Genomic DNA, 14752 nt, shown 5'->3' with positions numbered 1-14752 from the left:
AAACTATCACTTATGGTTCCTAGCATAGCCAAGCAAGAAGCCTTGTTCTACTTTTTTGACTGGTTAAAGTTGTGGACAAAAATTGAGCTAAAGTAGCATAAGGTCCAAAACTTGAGTTAGGCAATTATAGTTGCCAAATCGTTGGTTAAGTATCAACATAGCAAGTTCCTTAAGCCTAGAGCAGTAGCTTAAGTAGGGGAGACAAGAGTAACTGCTTTTCATTAGAGGATGAGGTTAGAAGAAGCCACAACAAAACAATGGAAGGGTCGAGGAGCCTAACAAGGACAAAGGTAAGAAGGCTATTACCTTGAGCTACTTCTTATGTTCAGGATCACATATACCTAGGGATTGCCCATAATAGAAGAAGCTTGTAGCCATTGTGGAGACTTATAAAGAGTTTAATGGCAAGAATAATGGTAGCAATTAGCACATTGAGGACTCTAATGGTGTGTTAAGGCTTGGTGCTATTCAGATGAACCAAGAGGAGCGAACTTCTTAAGCTCTCGATGAAGGCGATAATGGTGTGGCTACGGAAAGCCACCAGTCAAGCCAAATAGGATTAGTAGAGTGTGGTCATGAAGAGCCACTAGTTGAATTAAAAAGATTAGGCAAACCCTTTCATTAAAGTGTATAGGGGTGACTCAAGCAAAAATTGGTTTGGCAACAAACTATCACTATTAAGGTAAGAGAAAGGGATGATAATGATTAGGTGCCAAGGACCATCGAGATAAGAGACAAACAATGAACTAATGTGCATGTACGATGGAGGATTGACATTCCTTTAGCAACAAGGGCATTGCTAGCACAAGTGGGGAAGAATATTATAGATCGTACATGAGTTCTAGACTAAAAAGGTCATATTATAGGACTTGCTCGAGATAGTGCAAGCAAAGCACTAGGAAATATTGAGACCAAGGTCCTAAAGGCATATATTTTACCCAAGTGTGCAGGCTAAGGCTAGGGCTAGAGTGTAAGAGTACACTCATAGTGAGCTACAAGGTGTTAGGTATAAAGACTACTTACTAGAAGGTTTTAGAATACCCCAGGATGTAAGACAAGTAGTTAGGTACAAAAAACCCTAGAACCACCTAGAGATGGGCTATGCATGTAGGTATGGAAGTGTTTAGAAAAGTTTGGAGGTAGACCAAGTGCATGGGCACCAAAGGTTTCAAAAGGGCTAGGCATGGGCACATGATAGGCATTGTAGCACCTAGACAAATAAGCCTTTAGAAGACCCTAGCTATAGGTAAAGTGGCACTCAGATGGAAAAGACTTTGGAACCCATTTGGTGCAAGCACTTATTAGAAGTGCTGAACTCTTCCAAACTTAGGGGCTCTGTAGGGATCCTAAGACTAGCATATCTCTAGAAAGGCCTTAGCCGACCTTGTTAGAGCCTGGTCACCCTAGAACTCTCTAGAAGGGCCTCAATGGCCATATAGTTTGATTCATTATAACCATAAGTACCAATAGGGCTCAAGTATAAATAGTAGAGCCTTCCTTTCATTTATACAAAAGCTATAACTAAATGAAAACATATGGAAGCACGAGTGTGAACATTAGGGACTTAAGCCTTAAGAGCCTTTATAGAGAACACATAGGGACTAACATACCCTATTAAATAAATAAACTAGTCTTGCCTTAACCATTTTTTTCATAGTTTTCTCCTAAACTCTTAAGAGGTTAGTCAAGTTCGAGCACAAGTGCATAACACAGTTGGTTTGTGCATGGCACCGAGTCCTTTTAAAGGTTGACTTAGGCACATGGATGATAGTTTCCTACCTAAGGCCGCATGGTTGCTAGGCTTAAGCTCTCAGCCTATGATAATTGGTATCAAGCCAGTTCTAATTGGAATTGGTATTAAAGTAGGTTTCAAACCTTGGTTACAATCAGTGTTGGTGTTAGTTCTAGTGCATGCGCAGCTTGAGTGTTAGTGTGTCAATTATGCTATAGACTTGTAATGGGAAGTGTTTTATGGGCAATTGTTGGTTGTTGGTGCTAAGAACAGGGCACAAATACACTTGAGTGCTCTTAATGAAATTGTGGAAAATCCTTAGTCTGAGCTTTGCAATTGTGGTGCATGTGCCAAAGCATGGCTAGTAACCTTCAGGTGAAGTGCACGAGTAAAGTGCAAAAGGGTTCCCTACCCATAACAAGAGGAGAAAGGCTAGTTCGAAGGATCTATTGTCATCCATGGACTTTTAGTTAGTAAAATGTGCCATGGGAGATTTGATGGATTAGTTCAAAGACATTGAAGATTGCATCCAAGAGTTAGACTTGATATAGAAAGAGCTCAAAGAAGAGATGCATGATGCCTTGACTCTAAAGATAGAAGTGCTCACACAGTATAACGAAGCTCTAGAGGCTCAAGTGGCAGCCTTACAGGAAGAAATAGAGCAACTTAGGCTAAAGTTTGTTGCATTTCAAGCTACCAAACCTACAATGAAAGTGCATGAGCCAAAGCCATTCGAGAGAAGTCACTCAGCCAAAGAAGTCAACAACTTCATGTGGAGCATAAAGTAGTACTTTTGAGTGGCTGGTATAACAGAGGAGGCTAAGGTAAGCACTATTGCCATGAACTTAATTGATGTGGCCCTCTTATAGTGCTATCAGAGGTGTAATAGCATGCAGTAAGGGGAGACTGCAACACCATATGGGATCAATTTGTGAGGGAACTAATGAGACAGTTTAAACTAAAGTATGAGAAAAAGAAGCTTGGGTGAAGTTTCATCAGCTCATTCAAATGGAAAGACTGTAAGACTATTGTCAGAAGTTCTTAAAATTGTCACTTACGGTTCCCAACATGGTTGAGCAAGAAGCCTTGTTTTACTTCCTTGATAGGTTAAAGCCATGGGCAAGAATCAAGTTAAAGTGGCATAGGGTCCAAGACTTGAGTTAGGCAATTGTAATTTCCAAATCATTGGTTGAGTATAAATGCACCAAGTCTCCCGAGACTAGGGACAACAGCTTAAGTTGGGGAGATAAGAGTAATCATTCTTCATCAAAAGATGAGGTTGAGGAGAAGCTTTAGCATCGTAAGGAAAGGGTCGAGGAGTTTAACAAGGAAAAAAGTAAGAAAGCCATTACGTTTACATACTTTTTGTGTTTAAAATCACATAGGCCCAGAGATTGCCTATAATAGAAAAAGCTTGTAGCCATTGTAAAGACTTATAAGGAGTCTAATGGCAAGAATAATGGTAGCAATCAGCACTTTGAAGACTCCAATGGTGTGTTGAGGCTTAGTGCTATTTGATTGAGCAAAAAGGAGCAAATATCTCGAGTTCTTGATAAAGGTGATAATGGTGTGGCTACAAAGAGCCACCAATCAAGCTAATAGGATTAGTAGAGTGTGGACATAAAGAGCCACCAGTCAAACCAAAGAGATCAACTAGACCCCTTTTATCAAAGTGCATAGTGGGTGACTCTAAGGAAAAAGTTAGTTTAATAATAGACACATTAGTGTCAAGGCAATAGAAAAGGATGATCACGATTAGGTGCCAAAAGCCATTGGGATAAGAGGCAAACATCGATCTAACATGCAAGTGTGGTGAAAGATTGGCATTCCTTTAGAAACAAGGGCATTGCTAGAACAAATGGGGGAGAATGTCACAGATCGTGAATAAGTCATCAACCAAGAAAGTCACATGACAGGACTTGCTCAAGATGGTGAGGTGAAGCTTTAGGTAGGTTCAAGACGAAGTTCTTAAAGGCACATACTTTACCCAAATGTGTGGGCCAAGGCCAAGGCTAAAGTGTAAGAGTACCTTCATGGTGAGCTACATGGTGTCAGGCATAAGGATTGTCTATTAAAAGGTTTTAGAATAGCCTAGGATATGGTGCAGGTAGTTAGACATAGAAAAGCCTAGAACATGGAAGGGTTAGACAAGCCTATAGGTAGGCTAGGTGCGCTAGTACCAAAGGTTTCAGAAGGACCAAGCATAGGCATAGTGACGGGCATTGTAGCATATAGATGAAGAAGCCTTTAGAAGGCCTTAACCATAGGTAGAGTGACACCTAAATAGAGAAGACTCTGGAACACACTAGGTATTGGCATTGAGTGAAAATGCTTGGGCTTTTCCAAACCCAAGTGCTTAATGGGGAGCTTGAAATCAGCATATCTCTAAAAAGGCCTTAGCTTACCGTGTTGAAGTGTAGGCACCATAAAACTATGTAAAAAGCTCTTAAAGGCCATACACTTGGATTCATTATAACCATAAGTACCAAGGGGGCTCAAGTATAAATAGGAGAGCCTTTTTCTCATTTGTACATAAACCATAGCCAAGTGACAACATAACAAAGCAAAAGTGTGAGCATTAGGGACATAGGCCTTAAAAGCCTTTGTAGAGAACACATAGGGACTGTGTTCAAATAGTAAGTGTACATACCTAATCAAGTAAATAAACTACTCTTGCCTTGACCATTTCCTTCCTAGCTTTCTCCTAAACTCCTAGGAGGTTAGTCGAGTTCTAACATAAGTGCATGACATAGTCGATTAGTGCACGACACCAAGTTGGTTTAAAGGCTAACTTAGGCATACAGATGGTAGTTTCCCACCTAAGGCTGCATGACAGCTAAGCTTAAGCTCCTAGCTTGTGTCACAGGCACGGGCTTGAGCTTAGCACAACTGAGCCCTCTTTTCGCATGCATGTCAACTGGTCAAGGCCATAGGTGCCTATAGGTCACTAAACTAACTAGTCACCAAACAATATGACAAGAAGGCAAGCATGGCCTAGATTTTACCCCAGGGACATTATCATGGATATATGCAATGACAAGCCCATCATGTACACCTACTCCCCTCATAGAGGGGAAAAGAGGGCTCGGACAACCAACTCTTAAAGAGTATGAGAGATTTTATAGATATGCTTATAGTAGACATTAGAGCATTTGAAATGGGGACATTTTTTTCAAACAAGCATATCTCACACCAAGATTTCGTAGGTTTTGATGGTGGTCAAGGCATGTGCTGACACCAAAGCTTAGTATGTGCTGATAGTGTTTAAGGTAATTACCTGCATTGAAGGCCATTTACTGCCAATGCTGATTGAGGTATGTGCCCACACCAAAGGCCAAAATATGCAAATGATGGTCAAGGCAAGTGCCCATACCTATTGCTAGCTTGTGTCGATGGTGGTTGAGGCAAGTGCCCATACCGAAGGCTAACTTATGCTAATGATGTTCGAGGCATGTACCCACACCATGCACCAGCATGTGCCATTGATGGTTAAGGCCTTGGTCAAAGTTTGATTCTAGGCCACAGTGCATATATTAGACTCAGGCATGTGCTGGTTCAGCTTTTTTTTACCAAGGGCACCATCGTTAGAGAACTTGATCAGTGGCATTAGAGGTTCTAGCGATTAGGGGTAGGGGTCAGGGAGGTGTACACACATTATATACGATGGGTGTTGGTACTTGGCCCTTATATTGGCCCTATATCCCTAAGAAACCTTGACAACTCACACCCTCTTAAAGAGCATAAGAGCTTTTACAAGTTTGTAGCTAGTAGCCATTCAAGAGTCTAAAATATGGGGCACTTCTTTCAAATGGCCAAAAAATCTTCTACACTTCAAGTTTTTAGCTAAATTTTTTGTGTGGAAGCCAATAAAAATACAAGGATCATGTATACCAAAATTAGGGCCAAAAGTCCTTTAAAAAAAATTTCAAAAAATCTAAATCGAGAAAAATTTAAAAATTTGTGAAAAATAGAAAATGAGTCATCTTGCCACGAAACTTCACATAAAGGCTTAAGGGACCATTATATGAATTTGCAAGCCATAAAAATGTCATTGGCACAATAAAAATATGATGATGTGCTTGAACCCACCTATTGCCTAATCATGGTGCACATGGTGCGTGGCCTAGGCCTAGGATACTTACGCATGGTGTGAGGCCAGCATGTGTTGATTGTATTTGAGGGAATTGCATGCACAAAGGCTAGCATGTGTCAATAGGGGTGAAAGCATGTGTTGAGATAAAGGGCCAACAAGTCCCGATGGTGGTTAAGGCATGTGCATTCAGCAAAGGTCCTTCGATGTCGATGAAGGTCAAGGCATATGATGTGTCATAGTCCATAAGCTGGTCCAAGCCTAGGGGTTCTTTTTGAGTTAAGGAATAGTTTTAGTTCTAGTAGGATAAGGTTTGATAGCCATAAGGACCATGCCTTGAGGCCTACTAGAGGCCCAAGTTATGGGGAACTACCCTAAAATAGTGGTATAGATAGTGATAAAGACTCTAAAGGCTCAGGTATGGTGTTTAGGTTTAGTAGAATTGAGCCAAGCCTAGATATAGGCATTGGTGAGTGCTTATATGAATTTACAAGCTATAAAAATGGCATTGGCATGGTAGAAATATAAAGATGTGCCTTAACCCACCTACTGCCTGATCGTGGCATATATGTGCATAGCTCGAGCCTAGGATACCTACGTGTGGTAAGTGGCCTAATATGTGCCAATGTGTTCAAGGGAACTGCTCACATAAAGGGCCAGCATGTTTTAATGGTGGTCAAAGCATGACCTAAGGCTAAAGGTCAACATATCTTGATGGTGGTTGAGGCATGTGCATGTATCATAGTCCACAAGCTAGTCTAATCCCATAGGTTTTCTATAAGTCAAGGAGCAATTCTAGTTCTAGCAAGACAAGGTTTGATGGCTAGATGGATAGGCCTTGAGGCTTTTTGGAGGCCCAGGTTACGAAAAGCTAGCCTAGAACAAAGGTATAGGTAGTGATCAAGATTTTAGAGGCTTAAGCATGATGTTCATGTTTGACAAAATTAAGTTAGGCCCATGTATGGGTGCTAGTGAGCGCTTATATGAATTTACAAGCTATAAAAATGGCATTGGCATGGTAGAAATATGAAGATATGGTTGGACCCACCTACTGCTCAATTATGGTGTGCATGGTGCATGTGTCATGCCTTGGGCGAGAGCGCTAGGAGCACAGGCTCAAGCACTTGAGGTTAAGGTTGGTGCACTAGGAGCATTGGCGGGGGTTTGCACACTAGGCCTTGGTGAGGAGTCCAGATCACCCGCACAGCATACAGGCCAGCTTGCATGCCCAAGGCTAGGCTTACATGATGCCTGCACCACATCCAAGAAGGCCCAAAAGAGGAAGCGCGTAGCAAGATCTTCTAAAAGTGCATAGGATCAATAGAAGCCTTCTAGAGGATTTGGTTGACCCTAAAAATTAGAAAATAGAATCCTGTATTAATGTAATATGTGTAATCCTTGATTGATTGTAATTCTTTGATTCTAGTGATTTAGACATAAGTGTAGCTAGGGGCCTCAACTATAAATAGAGGGTCACCTCACCTTCTTTTATACATCATCTTACACTTTTACACATCATCTTACACTTTTGCTTTAGAAAAATACAAAGCATATTCTAGCAATTCTCTTGCTTTTTTGTTTTTCTCAAACTTGTGTGTTCTGTCCTTCCCATTGTTCTAGTGCTCGCACACTTTAGTTCTAGGCTGACTTAGGCTAGAAAGAGGTGATTCCAAGCCTAAGGCTACACGAATTTTGAGTCTTAGGTTAGAGCCTGTGACAGTTGGTATCAGAGTAGTTTTGGTTTTGCTTTTTTGTATGTGTAGGGTAGATCGCAGTCAATGAGATGGCTTCCCAGAGTGATGTGGCTAGTTAACAACCAGAGGCCCAGGAGCAAGGGCGCGGAAGAGGCAAGAAGGCTAGTTCAAGAGACCTTTGGTCTACCATGGATGAGAGGTTGTCCAAGGGAGAGGTGACTATGGGTGACATGAAGGAGAAGCTTGATGATGTGGAGACTCATATTAAAGCGCTAGACTCCATGGAAGAGGAGCTCAAGGGTAAGTTACAAGCTGCTCTCAATCAAGGCCTGGATGTGATCACCTAAAGGAACAAGACCTTGAAAGCCTAAGTGGAGACCATGTATGATGGCATAAAGGCCCTGTGTAAAGAGATAAAGGAGCTTAGGAGTGAGTTCGCTGCGTGTAAGACTGCCATAGGGAATGGCATGTTTGTTAGAGCATTTAAGACCCGTGTGTAGATCCCCAAGCCTAAAGGGTTCAAGGGGACTAGGGCTACCAAAGAAGTAGACAACTACTTATGGGGCATGAAGCAGTACTTCTAGGCTATCAGCATGTACGATGAGGCTACCGAGGTAAGCACTGCATCAATGTATCTTACTAATGTTGCCTTGTGATGAAGGTGCAGGTGTGATGATGTGAGGCATGGCATGCCATGATTGGAACCTGGGCAAAGTTTAGAAAAGAGTTCAGAGAGTAGTTCTACTTAAAGTATGCCAATGATGAAGCCCAAGCGAAGTTGTGCAAGCTTACCCAGTAAGGGGAGATAAAGGACTATGTCTCAAAATTCTCTGAACTAATGCTTTAGATTTTGGATCTGAGTGAGATAGAAGGCCTATTTGCTTTCATGGATAGGTTGAAGCTGTGGGTGAAGTGCCATGGATTGAAACTTAATCTCTAACCCTACGTGGCTTTAGGACCCGGGCATGCACTCATCTGATGTCCTAGATTAGCCTACCTACTATGATTCATACCCTTGTGAGGTATTGTTTGCTTTGGCCCTTCTGGCCTCATAGTTTTATCCCATAAAAGGTGCCTCACAAGAAGGAAGAGGTGTGAACCCTTATATCCCAAGACCAACTCTAGTATTTAACTGATGTGAGATTCTTGACTTCACTTTAGGATCATGACATCTTTCCCTACTCTAATAAGGTCCCACTGTCCTCCGTGGTACATCTCTAGTACCCTATAAAGTTGGCTTTGATTTCACTTGTCACAGATCAAGACTTAATCTCCAGGCCCATGTGGCTCCAAGATCTAATTATGCACTCATCTAACGTCTTAGATCAACCTATTTACTATGGTTCACACCCTTGTAAGGTATTATCTACTCTGGCCCTTCTGGCCTTATAGTTTTGTCCCACAAAAGGCCCCTCACAAGAAGGAAGAGGTGTGAACCCTTATATCCCAAGACCAACTCTAGTACTTAACTGATGTAGGATTCTTGACTTCACTTTAGGACCATGATAGAAGCACGAGCTACAAAGGTAGGGAGTTCATGACTTGGCTAAAGCCATGACTACTACTGAGTCCTTGGAGGAGTTCAAACCATTGAACAAGTTGAGTCTTTCAAGCTGAAGGGAAAGTGCAAGGACAAGAGGGGCCAAGAGAAGTAATCCAAGGGAAGGGATTGTGACTGGCAGTCCAAGGATGGGGATCGAGACCATTTGGACAAAGATGGCAAAATGAAGCCATTAGCAGGGAAGTGAATGGCAAAAGGGGATTGAGAGCCGCTCATATGCTATCGATGTGGAAGGAGCTACATAGCTTGTAACTGCCCATAAAAGGGTAAGCTGGCTATTGTAGACAAAGAGTTTGATGAGGAGCCAATGGTAAGGGTAGCAAATCTTGGGTCTTTGGTGCTTAATACTATCCAAAATAAGGGGAGCTACAAACCAAAGGGCTTGATGTTTGTTGATATGATGGTTACAAGTCAAAAGGTGAGTGCACTGGTGGACACAAGTGCCTCACACTTGTTTATTTTATGGGTTTAAACCTAAAAGCTCTGATTGAAGGGGTAGAAAAGGACTAGTACCATCAAGATAGTGAACTCCATGGAAGTTCTAGCCATTGGAGTAGCACGAGGAGTGGAGTTATAGCTTAGAGACTACAAGGGCAAGGAAACCAATGAGGTAATACCCTTAGATGACTATGAGTTTATGATTAGGTTGGATTTCCTTGTTCGGATTAATACCTTTCTTGTGCCTTTTGCCAATTGTATTTACATTCTAGATGCATAGTGCCAATGCCTTTTACCATTGAGCTAAAGGTTCGAGATTAAGTCTAAGGTGGTGTCAGCCATTCAATTTACCAAGGCAGTGAATAGGGAAGAAAACACCTTCTTGGTAGCCCTGAAGTATAAAAAGCCGAGGGAGGAAAAGTCCAATACTCCCTTGAAGGTGGTAAAAGTGCTGGAGTCCTTTACCAATGTGATGCCCACAAAGCTGCCTAGCAAGCTACCACATAAGAAAGAAGTAGACTACAAGATCAAGCTGGTGCCCAAGGCCAAGCCACCAACTAGAGCCCCTTACTGGATGTCCCCACTAGAGTTGGAGGAGTTAAGAAAGTAGCTTAAAGAGTTGATTGGTGCTGGCTTTATCAGGCCATCTAAGACACTATATGGTGCACTCGTTCTATTCTAATGCAAGCATGATGGGTCATTTTGGTTGTGTATAGATTACCAGGCTTTGAACAAGCTGACCATCAAGAACAAGAATCCTATCCCACTAATTCTGAAATTGTTTGACCAACTTGGGAGCGTAAGGTGGTTCACCAAGCTGGATTTGAGGTTGGGCTGCTATTAGGTCAGAATCATGGAGGGAGATAAGCCTAAGACAATGTATGTCACTTGGTATGGCTCATATGAGTTCTTAGCCATGCCATTTGGACTCACCAATGCCCCAGCAACCTTCTATACACTCATGAATAAGGTACTTCAGTTGTTATTTGATCAATTTGTTATGGTTTATCTAGATGACATTGTGATCTACAACCAGATGTTGGGAGAGCATGTAGACCACTTGAGACAGGTATTCGAGGTGTTGTAGGTGCACAAGCTATATGTCAAGAAGGAGAAGTGCTCATTTGCCCAGGAGGAGATCCTGTTCTTAGGCCATAAAGTGAGAGGTGGCAGGATTCGCATGGATGAAGGCAATGTGCATGCCATCTTGGAGTGGGAACCACCAACCAAGGTCATTGAGTTGAGGTCATTCCTTAGGCTAGTCAAATACTATAGGCCCTTCATCAAAGGCCACTCAGCCATAACCATGCCATTGATTGACTTGCCCAAGAAAGAAAAAGCATGGGAGTGGAGTGCAGGGTGCTAGGAAGCCTTTGATCGGTTGAAGCATGCTATGATCGAGAAACCAATCTTGGCCTTGCCAGACCATGCCAAGCCGTATGAGGTGCATATAGACGCATCAAAATATACAATAAGGGACTATGCAATAGGGGTGTGTTGATGTAAGAAGGACATTCGGTTGCATTTGAGAGCCAAAAGCTCAATAAGACTAAGCATAGGTACATAGCCCAGGAGAAAGAGATGACTGCAATGGTGCACTACTTACGCACTTGGCACCATTACCTATTGGGGTCAAGGTTCGTGGTCAAAATGGACAATATGGTGACCAATTACTTCCAGTCATAGAAAAAGCTATCTTCAAAATAAGTGAAATGGCTAGATTTTCTTATGAAGTTTGATTTCCAAATAGAGTATAAGAAGGGCGGGCAAACCTGGTGGTTGACCCTCTGAGCAAAAAGGTGAACTTTGCTACCATTAGCCAACCAGAGGGGTCTTTGGTGCCGTGCATCAAAGAAGGGCTTGTGCATGATCCTACAGCCAAGGCTTTCATAGAGTACGCCTAGTAAGGTAAGACTAGGTGATTTTGGTTGTAGGATGGTTTATTGTACACTAGAGGCAGTAGGCTATTTATGCCGTAGCATGGGATGCTTCGTAGGGAAGTCATGCATAAGTGCCATGATTCGAGGTTGGCTGGACACCCAGGGATAAGCCATACCTTGGCTTTGATAGATGACTGATACTACTAGCTGTACATGAGGGAAGATGTGGAAGCCTATGTGAAAATTTATCTTATGTGCCAACATGACAAGGTAGAGCTCAAGAAACCAAGTGATCTTTTGAAGCCATTGTTAGTGCTAGAACGACCATGGGAAAGCATCACTTTGGACTTTATAGTCAATCTACCCAAAGCAGAGGGGTTTGGAAGCATCATGGTAGTGGTGGATAGGTTTTCCAAGTATGGGATTTTCATTCTAGCAACCAAAGAGTGCCCAGTTGAGGAAGCAGCCTGATTGTTCTTGAAAAATGTGGTGAAGTACTGGGGAGTGTCGAGGACCATTGTTAGTGATCGGGATAGGCATTTCATGGGTAGGTTCTAGATCGAGTTATTCAAGTTATTGGGTTCAGACTTGAACTTTTCCACTAGCATACATCTGTAGACCGATGAGCAGACTGAGTATGTGATGGGCTATTAGAGGTCTACCTCAGGCACTATGTGAGTGCCATACAAAAGGACTGGCCAAAGCTATTAGATGTCACCTAGTTTTCTTACAACTTGCAAAGGAGCGAGGTAATGAACTAGATTCCATTTGAGATCATGATAGGTCAACAACCGCTAACACTCAGTTCAATTGCTGTAGGTTATGCAGGGCCAAATCCAATAGCATACAAGTTTGCCAAGGCTTGGCAAAAGCAAGCTGACTTGGCCAAAGTCTGTCTACACAAAGTGGCAAAGAGGTCGAAGAAGTGGGTAAACTAGAATAGGTGGGACATGCAATTCCAAGTAAGAGACTTGGTGTTGGTGAAGCTGCATCCCATTGTACACCATAAGGGGCTACACAAAGGCCTTGTCCAGAGGTATGAAAGACCTTTCTGAGTAGTCAAGAGAGTAGGCAAGGTTGCCTACAAGTTAGATATGCCACCCAAGTTGAAGGTACACTCGATGTTCCAAGTTAGCATGCTTAAACAATTTCTTAAGGATGAAGAAGATCCAGGATGGGTAGAATCAAAGCATACGCCATTGAGAGCTTGGGCCTTATATGAGAAAGAGGTCCACAACATCATAGTTGATCAAGAAATAAGGCAGAAGAGCTACCAATCAAGATAAGAGTATAGGCTCAAGCAGCCAAGGTTGAGGCTCGCACACCAGGAGCATTGGCAAGGGTTTGCACACTAGCCCTTAGAGAGAAGTCTAAATTGCTTGCATAGCATACAGGCTAGCTCACACGACCAAGGCCAGGCTTACAAGATGCCTGTACCACATCTAAGAAGGCCCAAGAGAGGAAGTGTGTAGCAAGATCTTCTCAGTAGGAGCCTTTTGAAAGATTTGGTTGACCTTAAAAATCAGGAAGTAGAAATCGTGTATTAATGTAATCTGTGTGATCTTTGATTGATTGTAATTCCTTGATTCTAGAGATTTAGCCATAAGTGTAGCTGGGGACTTCAACTATAAATAGAGGGTTACGTCACCCTCTTTTGTACATCATCTTACACTTTTTCTTTGGTAAAATATAGAGTATATTCTAGCAATTCCTTTGTTGTTCTATTTTTCTCAAACTTATGCATTCTGTCCTTCCCATTGTTCTAGTGCCTGCATACTTATGATCTAGGTTGACTTAGGCTAGAAGAAGGTGATGCCAAGCCTAAGGCCATACTGATTCTGAGTCTTAGGTTAGAGCCCATGACACACATCTCGAGCTTAGGATACCCACGGATGGTGTATGACATAACATGTGTTGATGGTAGTCGAAGCATATGTCGAAACTAAGGGCCAAGATGTATTAATGGTGGTTAAGGCATATGCATGTGTCATAGTTTGCAAGCTGGTCCAAGCCTATGGGTTTTTTTTGAGTCAAGGAGCAGTTTCAGTTCTAGTGAGATAGGGACAGCCAGAGGGACCAAGCATTGTGGCCTACTAGCGACCCAAGTTATGAGGAACTAGCCTAAAGTAGTGGTATCAGTAGTGATCAAGACTCCTGAGGCTCAAGTATGATGTTCATGTTTGGCAAAATTGAACCAGGCCTAGGTGTGGGCACTAGTGAGCACTTATACAAATTTACAAGCAATAAAAATGACATTAGCATGGCAGAAATATGAATATGTGCTTGAGCCCACCTACTGTCTATCGTGGTGTGCATGGTGCATAGCCTAGCATATGTTGATGGTGTCTGAGGGAACTACCTGCACAAAGGCTAGCATGTGTTGATGGTGGTTAAAACATATGCTAAAACCACGGGCCTACATGTCCTGATAGTGCTTAAGCCATGTGCATGTGTCATAGGCCTAGGACTTAAACCAAATGATCCATGTGGCCTTAGGCTAGACTCCTTCCTAGTATGCCTAAGTTAGCATGCAAACACTTTCAAGCAATGAGCACTCAAAAGAACACTGAAAGGTAATATAAAGCTAGAAAAAGCTAGAAAGCAAGAGATGTTTGGAAATGCTATAACATGTATTCACTCAAGTGTTTTTGTATACCGAATGAGGGTGGGGCAGCCCTCTATTTATAGTTGAAGCCCTCATGAATCAATGGCTAGGATTGACTCAATCCAATGGCTATTATAGTGTCCAAGATTATAAAGAGATTACATGAGATATACATCAAGAGTTTGAATTATGTGGGGAACTATACTATCATGGGAGTCTCCAGATCCTTCTAGAAAGTTCTATCTATTAAGTCTACTTGGGCCTAATGATAGTTGGGTCTACTATGGCCTGGTGTGCCCATACCAAGGCCTAGTGCACCTGTACCGGGGCTTAGTTTGCACATGCATTCTACTCTCGAAGGGTTCTTACTAAGATAGGAAGTGGTTCTAAGACAACATGGACCAAGTCAAAATGTAAGGGAAACTAGCCCCAAAGGTGCAATGGAGGCCCTATATGTAGGACCATGACCTAGAATGTGTTTGTTGGCACTGAAACAAGCTTAGGCAGCTCAGGCCAAGGGATCCAGTTTGGCAACTTTTAGACAAAACTAGGCACGAGTGTGGGAGTAAGCCTATGTGCAAGCAAAACCAAAATAGGTGTAGACAACGAAATTTAGAACTATTCATTGTGATCCAATTGTATGTCCTATACATATTGTACTCTTTGTGAGCATTAGAATAGGAACAATGTCAACCATTGATTTAAGGGGGTTTTAGCTATAAATAGGAGGTGTGCCACCCTCATTATACATA

The sequence above is a fragment of the Durio zibethinus genome, chromosome 8, assembly GCF_047325235.1.
Source record: "Durio zibethinus cultivar Kanyao isolate XHJ-2024 chromosome 8, ASM4732523v1, whole genome shotgun sequence".
Taxonomy (NCBI): Eukaryota; Viridiplantae; Streptophyta; class Magnoliopsida; order Malvales; family Malvaceae; genus Durio; species Durio zibethinus.
This window is presented reverse-complemented; position numbering follows the sequence as displayed.